At 32.0% G+C, this 6,648-nt stretch overlaps 1 long non-coding RNA gene across 1 annotated transcript; it reads right to left on the bottom strand.

Moving 5' to 3' along the window:
- Positions 1-252: 252 nt before the first annotated feature.
- On the bottom strand, positions 253-5,385 carry LOC122139730. Its single transcript, XR_006156501.1, has 3 exons — positions 5,127-5,385; positions 946-1,049; positions 253-651 (listed from the first exon to the last, which is right to left on the bottom strand). It is a non-coding gene; the product is annotated as an uncharacterized LOC122139730 (long non-coding RNA).
- Between the last annotated feature and the right edge of the window lie 1,263 nt (positions 5,386-6,648).

The following is a 6,648-nucleotide window of genomic DNA, read 5'->3' as shown; positions in this document are numbered from 1 at the left end:
AACAATAAGAGTGAAATGTGATAAATTTGTTTTGTGTTTAGTATAAGTTTAGTATAAGTTATGTTCTTATACTTCTAAACATTATTTATATAAAATGTAATGTTCCCTCAATGTTCATATAACCCAGAAAAGAAAACAAAACAAAACAAAATGTTTAGAACGTTCAAAAAACATTCAGATCTTAATGGAAACGTTAGTAAAATGTTCTTAGAGCATATTATTGTTAGTTGGAATGCAGGCCTCAGTGTCCTGAAAAAAAAAAAATCTTAAAAGGCTTTCCCATGCATTTTTAACAATGTTTTGATGAGATATGCTTGACCTGATTACGTTACTTAACGTGCATGTCAGGATTCAGGCATCTATATTACATGAAGTTATGCATATAGAATGAATGCAGAACTGTGAGTTTCACCTGATTACTATCACATTACAGCTCATGTTCATTGCAATGCATTCTGGGATCATTTTTTACTGCAGTGTTGCCTGATTGAAACAAATCAAGGCATTTTAGAAGACAGAATAATGCTGCTGCCTACCTTCAGGAGCAGTTTTTGTGTCGTTAGGTCGCCTACGATGCGTAAAATCGTCGTCTAGGTAGGCAGCTCACTGTGTTTCGATGCCTTTCTCTCTGCTGTTGCACGAATTTCACTCCTACAACAACAAATGAATGATGGAGGCATGCGATTCTGTGTTTGTGCTGATATTTGTCACCGTTCTGAGTGACACATTAATCACTACATGAAATATGAAGCCTGAAGTCTTAATAAACTTACTTTTGCACACTGTGTCTGCAGTCTAAGATTGAAATGCAAGATCTAAAAATATCAGTCAATGATATTTTGAAACATACACAGACAAATTAATATTAGGAAGGTTTTGAGATAGGTGATGTGTTTACATTACATTAGAGAAAATGACAGCCTGTGCCCAGAGCAGTATGATTACCCATAATTCCTCATGTGTTGACAGTTGTCCAGTGATGGTAATTAAGTCGCTGGCTGGGAGACGGCAGGTCATTGTTAGACAGACAGGTACTTTTCCTCCTGTTTCTAAAAGTGACAGATGATTATGTCAGCAGACAACTCCTGAAGCAAACCTTCACACGCAGGACAAATTGGATTAGAATGAAGAAGAACACGGAGCGTGATATTTGACTCGTGACGTTAAATGATGTTCTATCTCCAAACAGTCAGACCAAAATGTATCAGGACACTTAAGGCAAAATAAATAAATAAAAAAAATAATCAAAAAATAAATGTGTAGAAATAATAAAATTAATGTGAATTTTATAAAAATATTTTTAAATAAAATAATAAAATTGTCCTCTTGTCTTCTGTCGCAGGGTCACCGGGATGCTGGAGAATATCCCTGCATTAATATTAATAAATTTTTTTGATTATTATATTTACACATATTAAAATAATAATATTATTAATATAAATATAATTATAAAATTATTCTAATCTAAAATGTTTTGGGGATATAAAAAAGAACATTAAAAAATATTTAAAATTAAACAAATATTTGAAAAAAAAAATTATAATTAAATATTATTTAATTACATTTATTAAAATATTAATAAAATAGTATAGTATTATGATCCAGAATATATTACGACACCTAAGTTGCTAAAATATTACTAAAATAAAACTGTTATTACTAAACATTTAAAACAAAATTTAAACATTTTAAAATAAATCAATTTGTTATTAAAAAATATTTTATTAAAATATGAATAAAATATTACGAGATTACATTCCAGAATGTATTAGAACACCTAAGTCACTAAAATATTGATAAAGAAACATTTAAAATTATTTAAATGTAATAACAAATATTTGTATATATATACTGATATTTGTATATAATATCAGTATATATATATATTATATATATATATATATATATATATATATATATATATATATATATAGTAGTCAACATTTGAAGTGGATCAAAAAACTTTCATAAAAGTTATCATAAAACCAAAACAATACCCGTTCTTGTCTTAGGACAATTTTTATAAACTTTTTGGGATCCACTTCAAATGTTGACTACTGTATATATATATATATATATATATATATATATATATATATATATATATATATATATATATATATATAAGATTTTATTAAAGCTATTAAAATATGATTTTAGTATCTAATAAATACAACATGCTGGTTTGACAATCTCTCTATGATCCTCATCTTTATATGATCTATATATCTGATTAATTTATTGGCCTATTCTTATTAATTCAACAATATCTTTCTGAGTGCCGTACTTTCTTTCTGACATGTATTTAAAAAATATGACTCTGCCGTTTTTTTGTGAAACCAAAAGTCTTGCACCTCAAGTGTCTGAAAGTTGAATAAACATTCCTTAACACTGTCCTGCATCTCTGTCTTTTTGGGTGTGCACACTACATAGAGCAGTACTGCAGTGAGCTATTCTGATGCTGTTCTACATATTTACAGTTCATTTTTTGAAGTGTAAAGTGGGACAGCAGACAGGAACAGATAAAAGGTCTTCGTCTTGTGGAGCAGATAATGATATCTGATTGTCTGTGCTTTCCTGAGGGTTTGAGTCCGGGGGTTTCTGTCATCCTCAAAGCTACAGAAAAACTGATGAAATATCGATTCACTTTGTTTCAGGATAATAGAAGATACACGAGTGACACACAGAGAGAGAAACCTCAGAAAGCTGTCCAGGAGCTTTACACCGCTAACAGCCTCATGTAAGCAGACTATCATCAGGAACATAAACCAAGAATATCCAGAATACACAGTTCTGCTCATGCCTTAATGCAAGGGTGTAGGTTTGACTGTGGCATTGGTGTGATGTAACATTTCATTGTTTGATCAAAATTATCGCTGGGGATAATTTAGTAGCATTTGATATTGGAAGGATCATGTCAGAGCATCTCTACTAAATGATACACCCTTGAAAATCATATTTGTTGGGACATGTCATAGTGTCTCTACTAAATGTTATGCCTTCAAAGCCAGGGATGCAAAACAAAGCCATCTTTTTTTTTTTTTTTTTAGACAAACATCAAACACGTTATCAGTTTAAGTCACAATTACCCTTTTTAATTTTTTTTTTATTTCATGGCGAAAACAAGCTTCCATAGTTCTGAAAGTCTAGATCTATTGCTAAAATCTTCTTCAGTAAATTAGAGGAAAGCAGCTTGATTCTTGACAGTCAAAATGAAGCAGCACTTAACTAATGCGGTGGGGGGGACAGGTGTGTATAAACCGTGAAGTTCATCTTTCACAGACGCCACAGAACGCTTCGCTCAAGTTGAAAAATGCTAAACGTCTCCCATTTGTTTTCCTGTGGGTGGAGCAGCTCGCTTCACGTGATGAATGAACAAATCACATGAGAGATGACAGAGTTCATCCCGCCGAAGCCCTGCTGTAACAGTCTGACCCCAGCATCACTACAAATGAAGTTAAACACAGAGGTCAAGCTCTGAGAACTTCAGCAAAGAGTTTTACTTTTGAAGAACTGTCAGAGACTTCAATCTGAACCTGCTCCCACATAGAAATGCTAAAAAAAAGTTTCAGAAAAATCTGGAAAGCAAAGTATTAATATTACTTTTGTCTTAAATGGTTAGTTCAGCCAAAAACTGAAGTTCTGTAATCATTTTGTATACAAAAGCAAATGACTGCAGTTTAATTTTTGGCTGAACACTGAAAATTCTGTCATTATTTACTGACCTTCATGTTGTTACAAACTTATATGACTTTCTTTGTTCTGTGGAACACAAAAGAAGATATTTTAAAGAATATTGGTAACTTAACCGTTTCAGTTCTCATTAACTGTTTTATTATATGAAAAAAAAAAATTCCAATGGAAGTCAATGGGAATTAAAACCTTTGGTTACCAACATTCTTTAAAGTCTGTTTTAATCAGTTTCAGTTCCCATTCACTTTCATTATACCCAACTAACAAAACTGTTAGCTAGAAAACATTTAGCTAAAATTCTCATTAAGTTATAAAAACATTATTTCTGAATGCTCTTTGAACGTTCAAATTGTCCAGTTTTTAAAATGTAGTATTTAAAAAAAAAATTATTGGTTAAACGTCAAGGTATGTAAAATTCCGTGACATTATGGGAACGTTACTTTTAAATGTTCTTTAAAAATTCTAAAACAAGTGTAACATTTAAAAAATGTTAGCTGAATGTTCAACTAAAATATTTCAGATTAAACATTCCATTCTATCTACTATCTATCTATGTGCAGAAATGTATACAATTTGGAAATACTTTTTTGGGCTCTACACATTTCCACATTTGTTAGTTTACATCTTCATCGAAATGTGAATGTTTTTCATCTTCAAAAGTCTAATGACCCCTGTTAACTCCCAGCTAATGTTTCTCTCTGGAGATATTAGAAACAAATAAAATATGTTCTGGTGTCTAATAATCAGCTTTCCCCATTAATTACTGAAACGCATTACCTCCACTCTCATGCCCCACTGTAAACCTCATGATTATGTGGAATTGCTAATGCATATGCATTAATGTAATTCAACTCACAGTGGCACAGATAACCCACCAACACGTAGCACTATACTGTTGTTGTTTTCATTTTTGTTCTGTTATTCTCTTTTAAAATTGAATAATTTTTCAACCCGAGGCTCTGCGCTCACTGTGTAATACATTCACGGTGCTGTTGACACCGTTATAGATCATAAAGCATTTCTTTAATGCTAAGAGAAACACATTCAATAGAGTGTGAACTCTTATTTTAAGGGAGTGTGCTGAAGGCGCTACTCTTGCTTATTGACCCGACACCCAGAGAAATCTCTAATTTATCTAACCAGACTTAAAGGGAATGAATGTATGATTTATGTACTAATTTCAGATTGTCCACTGCGTTTTGAAGTAAATATTTTTCTGCACAGTAATTTATTAACTGAAGAGAGAGCAAAAATCAGTTTGGTGATAGAAAATCACTGTTTATAATAAGCAAAAATTACTTTCTAGACCTTCTGTAACACAACTGTGTTGCTGAGTTAGTTCAATAAACTCTAAAAAAGTATATTTTTACCAATTGTTTAGTAGAAATGTCTTTAGGTGTATTTGAAATCAAGCTGTAATGAGTGACACTGACCTTTAGGCTGTTTCTGACCGGTCGCCTGTCATCCAGATGACCACTTGTTTTCCACACTTCTTTCTACATGGTTTAGCATCAGACGTGGCCTTAAACAGCCTGGTTCTCCCAGTCAGTAAACAGCGCTGCTCTAAACCTTTTATCTGTGAAAATAAAGCCAGAGTTTGTTTATGACCGTTGGTAGATTTGAAGCTTGCGCCAATATCCAGCGCTCATGAAATATCCAGCAGTTGGTGCAATGAGTTTACAACAATATATCAGCAGCTAGACGCTAAAAAAGACAGGAAAACAAATTGCATATATTTCAAGCATTAAACAAGCAAGCTATTCTGGTGTTGGCATGAAATAGCAGTATGCAAGGCTGGAAATGGCTGTATATGCTTTTTTGTTTTTTATATTTATTCCAAATATGGTTAAGCAATATCACAGAAGTATCCCAAATATCTGTGATTATTAGTGATATGGATTAAACAGTTCAATAACAAGAAGTTAATATTAATAGACAATTTTCAGACTCAGTATTGTCAATATTGCCAATGAAAATCATCCCAAACAAAGCATCTCCTAGCAACACAGAGAAGTGTTTTGAATTAAATGATTCAGTGTTTTTAAACAAATTGAGTGAATCAATGATTCAATGACCCGTTCATAAAAACAGTGAATGAATGAATCAGATAGTTTGAATGAATCGGTTGAGTGAATCATTCAATGACTCTGCCCTATAGTGTCACCTGGTGTGCTTAAAAGACGTTCTACAGTGTGTAACTTTAATTTTTATAAATGGTTTTTAGAGGGATGCCCCATTTTTTCACTCGAGCACCTGCCAAAACAAAAAAAGTACTTTATCTTGTCTGTTCATATCACAATACTCAGGTCAAATGTGCTTCACAAGCTATTCTATGAAAAAATGATGAGCTAAATAACACCATTTCTAATGAAGAACCCAATTCCAAGAGTTATTAAAATCTCCTTGAGCCAAGAAATTCTCTGAAAACACACTCCCTCTGTGTAATGTCATCTTTCTATTTTTACAGCTTATATTTTAATGACTTTTCAATTAGTCGCATAAAATTAATATCAAATTATGTATGAATGATGATTGCATCTAATTTGAGAGTTTGACTCCATTTGTGAGGCTGCCATTTTTATTCTAAATGCTTTGAATTAAATGAATCATTATGTTGAGTTAATTTCTTGGCCTCTAGAGTCACTCTCACCAGTGAAATGATGTTTATTCAGTGTGTTATGAACACAACAGGGGCCACTGCATTGCATTATTATGCACTCAAAAATATTTAGGACTAACTTTACGATTTATGTATTTGAACTGCATGTAAAAAATTTCCATGCGTTTGGATTACACAGTTTTAACAGGACAAAATGTGAATACATTTAATGCGATGCTTGTCAAACATAAATGAAACGGGTCAGAAAAGTTTATTATAAACCATATCCATCTATTTGATTTTAATCATATTTTAAATTATTTTTTTTTAAATGGAACAAGCAATGTTCAGTTACA

Source organism: Cyprinus carpio, chromosome B15, assembly GCF_018340385.1.
Source record: "Cyprinus carpio isolate SPL01 chromosome B15, ASM1834038v1, whole genome shotgun sequence".
NCBI classification, from domain to species: Eukaryota; Metazoa; Chordata; class Actinopteri; order Cypriniformes; family Cyprinidae; genus Cyprinus; species Cyprinus carpio.
This window is presented reverse-complemented; position numbering and strand designations above follow the sequence as displayed.